The sequence below is a fragment of the Rhinoderma darwinii genome, chromosome 5, assembly GCF_050947455.1.
Source record: "Rhinoderma darwinii isolate aRhiDar2 chromosome 5, aRhiDar2.hap1, whole genome shotgun sequence".
NCBI classification, from domain to species: domain Eukaryota; kingdom Metazoa; phylum Chordata; class Amphibia; order Anura; family Rhinodermatidae; genus Rhinoderma; species Rhinoderma darwinii.
This window is the reverse complement of record NC_134691.1, coordinates 212,699,248-212,713,884: the sequence shown is the minus strand read 5'-3', so window position 1 is coordinate 212,713,884 and position 14,637 is coordinate 212,699,248. Positions and strand designations below refer to the sequence as shown.

The window sequence follows — 14,637 nt, the reverse complement described above, 5'->3', positions numbered from 1 at the left end:
GATTGGCATTTTGCTACAAAATAAAAATATCACAGTGGATCAGGTATTGGTCATAGAAGAGGGAAGATGCATGTGCTTAAATCTCAATTTTTTTGGATGGAAATTTAAATTTTTTTGCATATATGGGCATGCTTGCAAGAATGAGCGACTTGCTCTCTTTGAGAAATTAAAATTTTTCTTACATGGGAAATTACCTGTGATCATAGTGGGTGATCTGAACTGCGTTCTGGATAAACGGGAGAGAGCTGGTTCCTTTGAATCCAACGTGGATGTAACTGGAAATTTGTGGAAGAAACATTTGAATGATTTTTCTTTAAAGGATGCGGTGGAGTCTAAACCAGGTCCTTATACCTACCATGCAGATGATGGGAAGACCAGTTCGCGTTTGGACTATTTTTTCTTTTCTGCACGGGCATTGAAGTGCACATTATATGAGCAGGAAAAAGTCTGTTTTTCTGATCACGAGTGCTTATTGGGGGATTTTGAAATCAATAATTTCTTCTATGGTAGAGGGGGATGGAAGATGAATGTGAGTTTTTTGTCTGAAGAGAGGGTTAAGAGTGTGTTTGTTAAAAAGTATGTTTTTTGGAGGAGGAAGAAGCATCTATTTTCTAATGTGTGTGAGTGGTGGGTATGGGTAAAAAAGAAAATTGGGGGCTTTTTCAGAAGATTAGGATACAAGAGAGCAAGGATGAAAAGAATGCAATACTCACGTTTTAATTCAAGATTGTCTTTTTTGCATAAATGCAAATTCTTGGGGATGGATGTGAAGCATGACCTGGAAAAAACAAAAAAAGAGGTGAGTGATTGGTTCTATGATAAAGGGAAAGAAATTATCTTTAGATCAAGAGTGGAGGTGAGAGACAAACATGAAAAATGTACGAGTTTTTTCTTTAAAAAAATGTGTGGTGGGAAAAGTGGGATGAATGTGTTGCGGAACAAGGAAGATAGGGAGGTATGTGGTAAGGATGTGCTTGATGTTGTGTTAGATTTTTACAAAAACTTGTATGATAAGAAAAGATGTGATTTGGGTGAGGATGATGAGTTTTTGGAGGTAATAGAAAACTTGGTTCCTGAGAGTGAATGCTCAGTGTTACTTGGAGAGATTGTGGGTGCAGAAGTGGAAAAAGTTATAAAAAGTATAGCAAAAAACAAATCTCCTGGGATGGATGGTATTCCGGGTGAATTTTATGTTAAATATTGGGATGTGATTGGTGAAGATGTTGTGGAGATGATGAGAGCTGTTTTTGCTGGCATGAGAATGCCTGTGATAATGAAGCAAGGGAAGGTGGTCTTATTGTATAAAAAAGGAGACAAGCGGCGTCTTGAAAATTGGCGACCGATTACATTGTTAAATACGGACTACAAAATTTTTGCTAAGTTGCTAGCTAATCGGATGAGAGAGGTTGTTGGGTATGTGATTGGCGAAGATCAGGTATGTGCGGTCCCTGGGAGAAAGTTGCATGAGAATGTAGGGTTGGTGCGTGATGTGCTTGAGGACTGTAAGTGTCGGAAAAAGGGAGTGATTGTGTGTGCATTGGACTTTGAGAAAGCGTTTGATCGGGTAGCGCATGAGTTTTTGTTTAAAGTACTAGAAAGAATGGGGTTTCCAGAGCGGTTTGTGAGATGTCTTATGAGTTTATATGTGAGTGCAGAGAGTTGTGTGCAGGTGAATGGATTCCTTACAGAACCATTTAAAATTAAGTCTGGTGTGAGACAGGGTTGCCCTTTGTCCCCGATTCTGTTTATTTGTGTGATTGAGCCTTTGTTGCAAATGATTAGAAAAGATAAAGTTGTAAAAGGTTTTTTGGTGCCTGGATGTGATGGAAAGCGGGTTAAAGTGTTAGGCTATATGGATGATATTTGTGTTTACGTGTGAGTCAGGATATGATATGGCTAGAGTGAAGTTGATAGTTAACTTATTTTGTATTGCATCTGCATTTAAGATTAACTGGGGTAAAAGTAAGTTTAAAGTTTTTTTCAGTCATGAACGGGTGTGTGATGCGGATATGGAACATGTGAATGGTGTGAAAGTCCTTGGGATAGTGTTTGATGAGGAGCTGAAAGGGAGAGAAAGTTGGGAAGAATTGGGTGGAAGAGTAGTAAGGAAATTGGAAATGTGGAGAATGAGAGAGCTTTCTTTTTCTGGCAAAGTGCTAATTGTTAAAAGTATTATTTTGCCTATGATTTTGTATATTGCCTTGATTTTTCCTCCAGCTGCTGCCACCTTAAAAAAGTTGAACAGACTTTTGTTCCTTTTTTTGTGGGGTAGTAGGATGGAGGGGGCAAAAAGAGAAACTCTGATGAAGAGTAGAATAAATGGTGGGTTGGATTTCCCCAATTTGGAGGTGTTCATTGGGATAAATTGCGTGCGTTTTTTTGTGGGTCTTTTTTTAAAAGAATCAAAAGCGTCGGGAATGTTGGGATATCTAGCTGGGACAGTTATTAGGCGATTAAAGTGGGGAAATAAAAACTTAGGTAGACCCATAGCGTTTGACTGCACAGGGTATTACTTATACATAGGGAATTTTATTAACAAATTTCAGTTAGAAGGGGTAAGAATGGAGACATATTTGAGTGGAAAAAATGTTGTTAAAAGAATGTGTATGAATAATGTGATGTGCTCTATAAATGGTTTGAATGTTGCAGAATCTAAGACAGTGTGGAAGAAAATTATTAAGTATGATGTGTCGAATAAACAGAAAGATTTGTTATGGATGTCGGTGCATTGAGTGTTGCCTGTAAGGAGTGTTCAAAAAAGAAGAGGGTTGGTGTTATCTGAAAGGTGTCCGAGAGAAGGTTGTGGTGATGATGAGGATGTGAGTCATGTGTTTTGGTCATGTAAGTATGCAAAAGATGTTTGGAAAAAATTGAGTGGGTTGTGTGAAGAGATAACTGGTTTAAAGAAGCTTACGTATGAAATTGTTTTGTTTGGTTTGTGTAGTTTGGGTTGTGAGAAAGACAGAGTGTTGTGGATTTTCTTGACTTGTGTGAAAGAGGTATTGTGGGATACGAGGAATTTGAATGTGTACAGAAGAGAAGAATTTGAGGTGGATGAGGTGGTTAGAATGGTGTTGGCTAAATTGTTCTTTTATTATAAGTGGGATTTAGAAAGAGGTATGGATGCGGAAGGGATATGGAGAATGTTGAAATGGAGGTACTTGGTGTGACAGTTTGGTAGGATGTATTGATACGCAAATTTTGAAAAATAAATAACGAACCATGGTGATGAGTTGTTGGAAAATAGAGAAGTAGTTATCTGTAATGGATAGCTATATTTCTCGGTTTTAATAAAATAACCTGAATGGTTTAATAAAAAAAAAAATAAAAAAAAAAAAAAAAATAAAAAATCTGTTCTTATCAGTTTAATATCTGATACGTCCCCTATCTGGGGACCATATATTAAATGGATTTTTAGAACAGGGAGATGGAAATAGAGCTTGCTCTGTCCACTCCACGCATTGACCTGGTATTGCAGTATTTCCAGGACCGGTGCACCCTTCCCTTATGTGTTTACTAAAATCAGATTTCAAAAGTGCTATTTGTGTTTGCTATTGTTTTTGTCTTTCTGATGGGATCTCCCCTTTTAATCCCATTATTTCAACACCTGTTGGACAATGCATTTGTACAGTCATGTGTGATAATGAGCTAATTTATTAAATGCAATTAATGAATACATTGCCACCTCTTGTTTTGTGTCGTCTGTGTTTCTGTGTTTCTGGCATTTCACATTGGAACAGCTCATTCACCTTCCTTGTCTTCTCTCCGCCCTCCCTCCTAGGTAGGTTAAAGAGCTGCACCTGAGCCAGCCACTGATTGATGCAGCACCACAGTCAAATAGCGGAGTGGAGTAGAGGAACAGCAAACAGCCATTAAAGCCGCCCGCCCGCCCGCCCGCCCGCCCGCCACAATGGACCTACCTGTGTACACTAGATGGATGTGATGGAAAGTACTGTCGTCCCTACATTTCAAGAAGAAGTAAGAATTGCAGTTGCAACAAACCCTTGCTTGCCTACAAAGAGAGCAGCAATTTGGATTTGTTACTATGTTACCTGGAAGAATAACAAAGTGTGCAAGGATGGAGGTTGTAGGAGCAAGGAGAACAAGTTGTCTGTAAAGTTGGTGGATGCTTATTTTCCATTTTGCAGTCCCTTGTCTCCCTCTTGTGGCCTCCTGGAGGCAAATAAATGTGCAAAAAAAAGACAGCCTGGGGGCCGGCTGTTGCAGTGTTGCCCTCTCAGGCAACACTGAGTGACTGACTGAGCCGCACCGTCTTATATAAAGTTCAGACGGAACTTTGCACGTGTCATAGTGGAGCCCTGAGGAGCCAGAGCCAGCTTTCTGACATCATAATGGGGCCTCAGAGATAAAAGCCTGGGCCCAGGCAGTGTTGGTCAGTGCTGCTCAGCAGGCAGCACCTGACTGGATTAAAGCTGATACAAGGTGTGAAAGGAGAAGGGGTGGCAGTGGGCATGCTTTTACTGCTGCTGCTGCTGCCAGTGTTTGCACGGCAGGAGGGCATTTGGGCGTTGCCAGGAAGGCGGTTTTATGTAGATTCCTCTTCTTTCAGCACTGCATTGTGGTGCAAGCAAAAGAAGCAAATCCTGTCTTGCTTCCTCTCCGGCCTTTATTCACCTCCCGCTTAGTAGCTGTGAGTGTGTGCGCGCCTGCAGGGCCCCGTGGAATTGCCTAGGAGTAGGCTGAATCGCTGCAAGGGGTGAACAGCAGTATTAGGCAGGCTCGGTCAACGCCAGGCCCATTCGGGTTATCGCTTCTCGGCCTTTTGGCTAATCTCAAGGGGTTAGTCAGGAGGTCCGTCTGAGTGCTCGCCCTTGGCCTTGTGGCATCGCTGGTTCGCCAGCTTAAGCCACCTGCTGCTTTAGGGGGTGAGCGAGGAGACAAGGAAGGCGATCACAGGAGATATGGCAACGGTGGGTCCGTCTGCGCCAAATACAGTGCGGCTGTATATTCCCGAGGAGAAGAAATTCGTTTGGACCGTGATGGACGTGCAAGGAAAAATCGTGGAGGATACGCTGAGGATGCCCCGGTACATGATCTTTTGTACGCAAGCTTTTCCTACCCAAGGATTCTACGACATCTCTTTCACTACCCAGGATGCCTGTGCTACTTGTTATGCGAGAAGCCAAGAGCTTGCTGATCACCCTAATTTGGAAGGAGTGAAGTTTGTGCCTGGTCTGCAGAGGAAGCAGAGGACACCTGTGACTGTGCAGATGTACAATCCCTTTGTGAAGGATGAAGAGATCATGGCTCTCCTGAGCAGGTATGCTGTGTATGTCTCTCCTGGGGAGAAACGTCGCAATGTTCTTGGAACATTTAATGGACTACGCCGTTTCTGGGTGGAGTTCAAGCTGGATGAGAGTGGTTATGGGGGTGTGATGCATCCTCCCCAGACCTTCTCCATTGGGTCCAATAGAGGATACTTGTTTTATCCTGGACAGCCTTCATTTTGCAGAGACTGTTTCTGTTTTGGTCACACCAAAGAAGATTGTCCAACTGGTCCTGTGTGCAGGAACTGCTTTAAAGCTGGTCATAGAACAGCAGATTGTGAGGAGGCCAGGAAGTGCCATTTCTGCAATTCCTCAGAGCACCTGGCTAGGCAATGTCCTGGAGTTAACCCTCCCCAAGCTAGGAGATCGTACGCTGGGGTGGTGAGTGGAGAAGCACCTGTGGCTTTTATTTCGTCAATGGAGATTCCTACAGGAATTGAGTCTCAGGTAGTTGAGCAGGAATCCGGCTCTGTTGCGGTTCCGGACCCCCTGATGGCAGAGGGGGAGGAGCCTCCTGTGGTGGTGGAGGAAGGAGCCGAGGTCATTACAGTGGTGGCCGAGACTCCGGAAATGGACGTGGACAAGGCTTCCCTTAAAAGGAAGTCAGAAAGAACTGACCCTGTTTCTTCCACAGATAAGGATGCAGAACCTCCTGATGCAGAAGGTGGAGAGGAGGAGGAGGAGACTTCTGTGGACTCTGATGCCTCTTCTCTAGACCAGGGTTACCTGGAGAGGAGTAGTGTTAAAAAACTTGCCCGTACCCTGAGCTTTGTAAAAAGTGTAAAGGAGATCAGGCCAAATAGAAAAGAGTGGACAGAGATGCAGGGAGTGCAACCTCCTGAGGACAAACCGGGTAGTTCTAGAGGGAGAACGAAAAAAAGTGGGAAAAAATCATGATTGTGATATAATGTTTATTTTTCCCTTTTTTCCTTAAATGTTTAAATGTTGCTTTCTATAGGTTCTCTTAATGTTAGGAGCATTAAATCTGCTGTAAGGAGAGCGGCTATTTTTTCTTCTGTTGCTGCTTACCCTAACGACATCTTGTGTTTACAGGAATGTTGCCTTGAAGATGAACCTATAGTGGCAGAGTGGACTTGTGGGCCAAGCGTCTGGTCCACTAGTAAGAAAAAGAATGGTGGGGTGGGAGTTTTATTTAGAGGTTTTGATTTCGTGATTAAAGAAATAATTCATGTTATTCCTGGCAGGGTCCTTTTAGTTAATTTTGAAAAAAATGGTGTTTTGTTTAAACTCCTTAACGTTTATGCCCCTCCTGACAGAAAGGAGAGGGAAGAATTAATTGAACAGCTGTATTTTTTCTTGGGTGGTATGGGTCATACCATATTAGTGGGAGATTTCAACTGTATTTTGAGGGATGGTGATAGAACTAGTGGGGGAGGTAGGGTTGATAGGAGTGGGAAACAGCTAAAAGAAGTTATTAGTTTATTTGGGTTGCAGGATGCTTTTCTGCAGTGTAATAATGATACTGATGGTTTTACCTATTTCTCTGATAGAGGAAATGTTAGTTCTCGTATTGATTTTTGTTTCTTTTCCAGATATTTTGAAGTTAATCGTTTCCTTTTGAGAAGGTTGCCGTTTACGGATCATGCCATGCTTGAATGTGTCGTGAGTATAGAAAATGAATGTCCGTATGGGAGAGGTGTGTGGAAGTTAAACGTTTCCTTATTGGAAGACGAAAGTGTGTGTGAAAGCTATTGTGAGTGGTTTAGGAGATGGATGAATAAAAAGAGTGATTTTGAGAGTGTGGTAGAATGGTGGGAATGGGTGAAGGGAGAAACAAAACGTTTCTTCATCAAAAAAGGCTGTGAGAAAGTGAGGAGAGAACGTGAGGAGTATGAGAGATGGCAGACGAGGTTGGAGTATTTGGAAACTTTGCAAAAGGGTGGATGGGATATGAAAAAAGACATTCAGGATACGAGAGAGAAGGTCAGATCTTGTTTACAGGAAAAAGGTAAAAAAATTATAGCTCAGGCTAAGATGATCGTGAAAGAAAAGGATGAGAAGTGTACAAAATTTTTCTTTAAAAAAGTGTATGGAAAGAGAGTTGGAATGGAGTGTGTGCTAAATGAAGATGGTGTAGAGATAAGTGGAAATGATGGTGTGATTGATGAAGTACAGAAGTTTTATTCAAAACTGTTTGCTAGGAAGGAAAGAGTGAGAGATCTGGAAGAAGAGTGTTTGGACAATATAGAGAAAAAGTTAGATAGAATGGAGAAAGAATGGCTGAGTGAAGAGATTAAAATGGAAGAAGTTGTGAATGTGGTTAAAAGTATGAAAAAAGGGAAAGTGGCTGGTAGTGATGGATTGCCTGTTGAGTTTTATTGTAAGTTTTGGGATATGATTGGTATTCATGTTTTTGAAGTGTGTAAGGAAGTGCTTGCGAGAGGGAGATTGTCTAGAAGTATGAGTGAGAGTGTGGTTGTGTTACTATATAAAAAAGGTAATAAAAAAGACCTAAAAAACTGGAGGCCTATTGCGCTCCTTAATTGCGACTATAAGATTATTGCTAAAGTGATTGCTGACAGATTAAGGAATGTTGTGGACAAGATGGTGGGTGAGGAACAAGTGTGTGCGGTGCCCGGGCGCCAAATATGTGACAGTTTGTTGTGTTTGCGTGATGTGTTGTATGATTGTAATAAAGAGAGGAAGCAACCTATTGCTGTGGTGACTGTGGATTTTGAGAAAGCGTATGACAGAGTGGAACATGATTTTATGTTTAGTGTGTTACGGAAAATGGGTGTGCCTGATTGTATGATTGGTTGGATTAAAGTATTATATACCAATATTGTAAGTAAGGTACAGGTTAACGGGTTTTTAAGCCAGGAAGTAAAGATTAAGGGGTGAGACAGGGATGTCCCCTGTCTCCTATATTGTTTATTTGTGTTATTGAACCTTTGTTAGGAATGATTAGGAGAGATAAAGTTATGCGTGGGGTGGAAGTGCCTGGTAGTGGGGGTAGGGATCTGAGAGTGATTGGCTATATGGATGACGTCACGATTGTGTATAAATATCATGCTAGTCTGGTGAGAATAAAGTTGTTGATTGAGTGTTTTTGTATGGCGAGTGCGTTTAAATTGAATGTGGATAAGAGTGGATGCAAATTCTTTGGTGAATGGAGAGAGCGTGAGATGAGTGTGTGGCCTGTTAGAGAGGGTGGGATTGAGGTTTTAGGTATCATTTTTAATAATGATCTACTTGGGAAACAAAGCTGGGATATTGCCCATGATAAAATTAAGAAGAAGGTGGAATTTTGGTCTCTTAGGACCTTATCTTTAGAAGGCAGGATTCTTATTATTAAAGCAGTTCTTATTCCTATTATTTTGTATATTAGTAATGTTTTTCCAGAACCTGATAGATGTTTGAAACGGATTATAAGATTAATTTTCATGTTCTTTTGGAATTCTAGGATGGAGAAGTTGAGTCGCGTGAAGGTTATGAAAGGAAGAGACAATGGTGGTAAAGGTGTGACGAATGTGGAGAGGTTTTTGGCTGTAAAGTATGTAAGTAATTGTGTGAGATTGAGCAAAAAGGATTGTTTGGCTGGTTGTATGTTGAGATATTTGTCTGGGAGTGTGTTGAGAAAGTATGATTTGATTGAGTCTGATCTGAGGAGGCCTGTAAGACTTAATGCACCTTGGTTTTATGTGAGAATTGAGAGATGTATTAGGAGGAATGACTTGAGTGGTGTGTCTGCTGAAATGTGGTGTGACAGTAAGAAAGTTATAAAACTTTTGGATACAAGAGAGAGTATGGAACGTGTGAATGGTCTGAATATGACAGAAAGCATGGAAGTGTGGAAAAAGGTGAATGACAAAGAATTAGTTAATAAGCAAAAAGATATTGCTTGGATGGCAGCTCATGGCTGTTTACCCACAAGGGAATTTCAGAGAAGGAGAAGACTAGTGGATAGTGAAATTTGTCCTAGAGCGAATTGTGCAAATTGTGAGAATGGTATTCATGTAATGTGGGAGTGTGGGTATGCTAAAGAAGTATGGAGAAGGATGAGAAGAATGATTAAAGGTTTGACTGGGGTTGAGATTTTATCTTTTAGGATGATGATGTTTGGTTTGACTGGTTTGGAGAGACAGAGAGCAAGAGTGTTATGGTTTTTGGTAAATTGTGTGAAAGAAGTCTTGTGGGATGTAAGAAACATTTTAATTTTCAGACAGAGTGATGTTCAAGTGAGAGACTGTATAGGCATGATCCGAGGGAAGTTGTTTTTGTATTATTTATCTGATGTAAAAAGGCTCGGTACTATTGATTCTGAAGGCATCTGGAAATTAAAAAAATGGAGAGCCTGGTTTCTAGGTTCCTGATGTTCTGTATTAATTTCTTTAATTTTGTTTTACTTGGTTAAATGTGTCATGTGTTGTGAACATTATTGAACAATATCATGTACATTGTTTTGTTTTTGTGTATGATGTTTCCTTGTGCCATTTGATGTACCATTGTTTTTTTGAACCTGTACTTTTGATGAAATGTTATGTTGTAAATTTTACTTGCAATTTTCCAATAAAAGAATTAAAAAAAAAAAAAAAAAAAAATCTGTTCTTATCAGTTTAATATCTGATACGTCCCCTATCTGGGGACCATATATTAAATGGATTTTTAGAACAGGGAGATGGAAATAGAGCTTGCTCTGTCCACTCCACGCATTGACCTGGTATTGCAGTATTTCCAGGACCGGTGCACCCTTCCCTTATGTGTTTACTAAAATCAGATTTCAAAAGTGCTATTTGTGTTTGCTATTGTTTTTGTCTTTCTGATGGGATCTCCCCTTTTAATCCCATTATTTCAACACCTGTTGGACAATGCATTTGTACAGTCATGTGTGATAATGAGCTAATTTATGAAATGCAATTAATGAATACATTGCCACCTCTTGTTTTGTGTCGTCTGTGTTTCTGTGTTTCTGGCATTTCACATTGGAACAGCTCATTCACCTTCCTTGTCTTCTCTCCGCCCTCCCTCCTAGGTAGGTTAAAGAGCTGCACCTGAGCCAGCCACTGATTGATGCAGCACCACAGTCAAATAGCGGAGTGGAGTAGAGGAACAGCAAACAGCCATTAAAGCCGCCCGCCCGCCCGCCCGCCACAATGGACCTACCTGTGTACACTAGATGGATGTGATGGAAAGTACTGTCGTCCCTACATTTCAAGAAGAAGTAAGAATTGCAGTTGCAACAAACCCTTGCTTGCCTACAAAGAGAGCAGCAATTTGGATTTGTTACTATGTTACCTGGAAGAATAACAAAGTGTGCAAGGATGGAGGTTGTAGGAGCAAGGAGAACAAGTTGTCTGTAAAGTTGGTGGATGCTTATTTTCCATTTTGCAGTCCCTTGTCTCCCTCTTGTGGCCTCCTGGAGGCAAATAAATGTGCAAAAAAAAGACAGCCTGGGGGCCGGCTGTTGCAGTGTTGCCCTCTCAGGCAACACTGAGTGACTGACTGAGCCGCACCGTCTTATATAAAGTTCAGACGGAACTTTGCACGTGTCATAGTGGAGCCCTGAGGAGCCAGAGCCAGCTTTCTGACATCATAATGGGGCCTCAGAGATAAAAGCCTGGGCCCAGGCAGTGTTGGTCAGTGCTGCTCAGCAGGCAGCACCTGAATGGATTAAAGCTGATACAAGGTGTGAAAGGAGAAGGGGTGGCAGTGGGCATGCACTTACTGCTGCTGCTGCTGCCAGTGTTTGCACGGCAGGAGGGCATTTGGGCGTTGCCAGGAAGGCGGTTTTATGTAGATTCCTCTTCTTTCAGCACTGCATTGTGGTGCAAGCAAAAGAAGCAAATCCTGTCTTGCTTCCTCTCCGGCCTTTATTCACCTCCCGCTTAGTAGCTGTGAGTGTGTGCGCGCCTGCAGGGCCCCGTGGAATTGCCTAGGAGTAGGCTGAATCGCTGCAAGGGGTGAACAGCAGTATTAGGCAGGCTCGGTCAACGCCAGGCCCATTCGGGTTATCGCTTCTCGGCCTTTTGGCTGCGACCAAGTGTATTCGTACAGGAGGTTTCAGTCAGAAGGTGCCTGGGGTACCCGGCTACTTGGCCTGGGGGGATCGTCACTGGTTTATCGCCTTGACTTCACCCCCCTGCAGCTATTGGGTAGTCGGACTAGTCCTCAGGCAACGGGAAGGGATCGCTAGGCGGACAGCTTGCGCTGGACGGCCTAGAAGGGCGGAAAAACTTGTTGGGACAAGCAGGAATGCCGTTCACCTATGGGTTTGTAACTGGGGAGACCCAGTTACGCCAAACCATCCGGATCGAGGTCGGAGAGGAACATCGCCAGCGGAAGAACCTGAAATTCATAGTAGGGGAAATCCTGCTTGGCTCCTTCGGCCTCAGACGGGAAAATATCCTGTGTCTGAATGACCAGGAAGGCCGCGGTCGGTATACCATCTCCTTCTGCACCGCGGCCTGCTGCGATACGATCTGTGCAGCCCTGTCTGGTTCCGACCAGACAGATGAGCGCCTAGATGGGCTTCATTTTTCTCTCCTCTACGGAGAAGAGTCTATTCCACTGGTCGTGGTAATGCATAGCCCCTTTGTCCCCGCCAAGGACATTGACACGTTCCTAGGGCGCTATTGCAAGGAAATTCACTTCTCGCATGAAGTAAAAAATGCTGAGGGATTTTGGAACGGAAAGAGAAAGTACTTTGTCAAGTTCTTTCAAGACCCCAATGGCATACGTGGCTTTGTGCACCCTCCAGCGAATTTTGCCATTGGGAAGAACCGGGGATACCTGTTTTACCCCCAGATGCCCCGGTTTTGCTGGAACTGCCAAAAATATGGGCACACAAAAGAGTCATGCAGTGAAAACCGTGTTGTTCGCTGTAACAAATGTGGAGGCCTGGGGCACGTGGCCGCCAAGTGCAGTTCCAGAGCAACATGTAACCTGTGCGGGGAGGCAGGTCACATGTATAAAGACTGTCCTAAAAGAACGCAGTCATTGAGGGGTGGGCCTAGGCCTGGTTCATCCCGTCCAGGGCCAGGGCAGCAGTCCACAACAGGTGCGGACTCTGCTGGTAATGCCCCGGAAACGGCACCCGCCGAAGGGCCAGGACCAAGACCCTCCAAGTCACGAGTGGAGGGTGGTCCTGTGGATTCCAAAGGGCCGGAGCAGGGCTGTTCTGGTTCTGCGATGAAGGCCCCGAGCTCCATACCTGAGTCGGTTGGTAGGAAATCTCGCCGGTCCTCGGTGCCGTCAAAGGAGGACTGGGCAGAGGTGGTGGCTGGTGATGATCCAATTAAGGGATCTAGAAGGAGGGGCTCCACGCTGGACCTCCCTGCCACCAGCTGCCTCCGACCGACTGAGAAGCCCGAGTCTCACCCTCTTATTACGCCAACAGGGGGTCGGGCATTGACGGCTTCAGGTGCAGTAGGCAAGATGACGAGAAAGAAGGAGGGGACCTCACAGGCTCCTGAGCGCCCTGAGCAGATGAGTGACCCGGAGATACCTGCAGCCGTACCGGAGGTAGCAGCGGCCGGAGTTCGCGATGGTGATGACAACAGCCAGGAGTCGGAGGTGACATCCAGTGACGGGGAGGAGGAATCAAGGATGGACCTGACGAGTACGGGGAAAAGGCTAAGAGAAGAAGATGTGCCCACCATAAAGAGGAAGACAATATGCCGCAGCTCGGATGAGAGTGAGTTCAGGGGAAGAGTCGGGTCGATTCATATATCTGGCTCTGACCCTGGGAAAATCCTGGAGTTTGCATCCCCTGATACAGGGGAGTCTGGCTCCCAATTTATATCGGAGTCGGATTCCTCGGAGGTGGACACTGACGCCTAACAATAACTATGCCTTGTATTCCCCTGAAAGTTGCCTCGCTAAATGTGAGGTCCCTAAAGAGCCCTGTTCGCAGGGCTGCTTTATTCTCTTTTCTACAGACTATGGACTTTGATTTTTGCCTACTGCAGGAGTGTGGAATCCCTAACAGCATGGACTATATGGACTTGAAAAAAGACTGGAAGCTGGGCCCTTCGGTGTGGTCGGGTGCTAATGACTGTCGTTCTTCAGGTGTGGGATTGCTCTGCCGTGGCCATTCTATTTCGATACAAACCGTCACTGAGATTATGCCTGGCAGAGCTATTTTAACCCACCTGCACATTAATGGACTTTTAATACGTATTTTAAATGTCTATGCCCCTCCTGATAAACAGGAGCGGGCAGAGCTTTTTAATATTTTACCACTGTTTTGTGTTGGGTCTACCCCCCTGCTGGTAGGAGGTGATTTTAACTGCACAAGAGAAGGAGAAGGCCGGCAGGGTGGGGATGCAAATAGAAAAGACCGCACTACCTACCTGCTCAAAAATTTTATTGAAGATTTTAAATTGCGCGATTGGTGGAGGGAACTCTTGCCAGGAGACGCAGGTGCCACATGGTCTAATGGAAGAGTGAGCTCCAGAATCGATTTTATTTTTGCTTCCCATGATTTTATCCCTCAAAAATGTATGATTTTAACAAATATATTTTCAGACCATAAGCTCCTTAGTGTGTCCCTGGAGCTGGAGGGAGAGCAAAAAGTGAGTAAGGGCCTCTGGAGGTTAAACACCACGCTCCTAGAGGACCCTGAAAACAAAAGTGAGTTTGTGCGGACCTACCAGTGCTGGCAATCACAGAAAAAGCCCCACGAGACCATGCTGCACTGGTGGGAGGGCATTAAACCCAAAATTAAATTATTTTTTATCCGAGCAGGTAGGAAGAAAGCTAGAGAAAAGAAACAGTGGTTTTATGTTCTTAATAAGCGTTTGCATGTGCTTTTTAAACTAAAGGATGTTGGGTTTGAGGTGGATTCGGATATTTTAAATTTAAAAGCTGAAATAAAAAAATGTTTAGATGATAAAGGCAAACAAATCATTTTTAACTCCCATGTAAAACACCTTGAAGAAGATGAGAAGTGCTCCCGATTCTTTTTTAAAAAGGTAAATGGTAGGCGAGATGCTATTTTAAACCTAGAAGGGGAGACTTCTATGGGAGGAATGTTGAATGCAGCTTTTAACTTTTACCAACTCCTTTTTAGTAAAAAAGCTATAGATAAATCCTTTTTAAATCATGCTCTTAACTCCCTTGATTTTAAGTTAGATATTTTAGACCAGGAGGTTTTATCCCGAGATCTTAATTTAGAGGAACTTTTATCTGTTTTTAAAAGTTTTTCAGCGGGAAAGGCCCCTGGGGAGGATGGGTTGCCTATTGAATTTTATCTAACTTTTTGGGATGTTTTAAAAGAGGATATGATTTTACTGTACAAAGAGGTTTTTATCACTGAAGAGCTGCCCCCTTCCTGGAGAAGGGGGATCGTGTCTTTAATTTTTAAAAAAGGTGAAAAGGACCAACTGAA

The 14,637-nt window shown here is 43.4% G+C and overlaps 2 non-coding genes across 2 annotated transcripts; both read left to right on the top strand.

The window, feature by feature from the left end:
* Window positions 1-3,304: 3,304 nt before the first annotated feature.
* On the top strand, window positions 3,305-3,503 carry LOC142654104 (U2 spliceosomal RNA). The gene has a single exon (XR_012848876.1). It is a non-coding gene; the product is annotated as a U2 spliceosomal RNA (small nuclear RNA).
* A 6,301-nt stretch (window positions 3,504-9,804) lies between these two features.
* Window positions 9,805-10,003, top strand: LOC142654111 (U2 spliceosomal RNA). Its single transcript, XR_012848880.1, has one exon. It is a non-coding gene; the product is annotated as a U2 spliceosomal RNA (small nuclear RNA).
* Window positions 10,004-14,637: the final 4,634 nt, after the last annotated feature.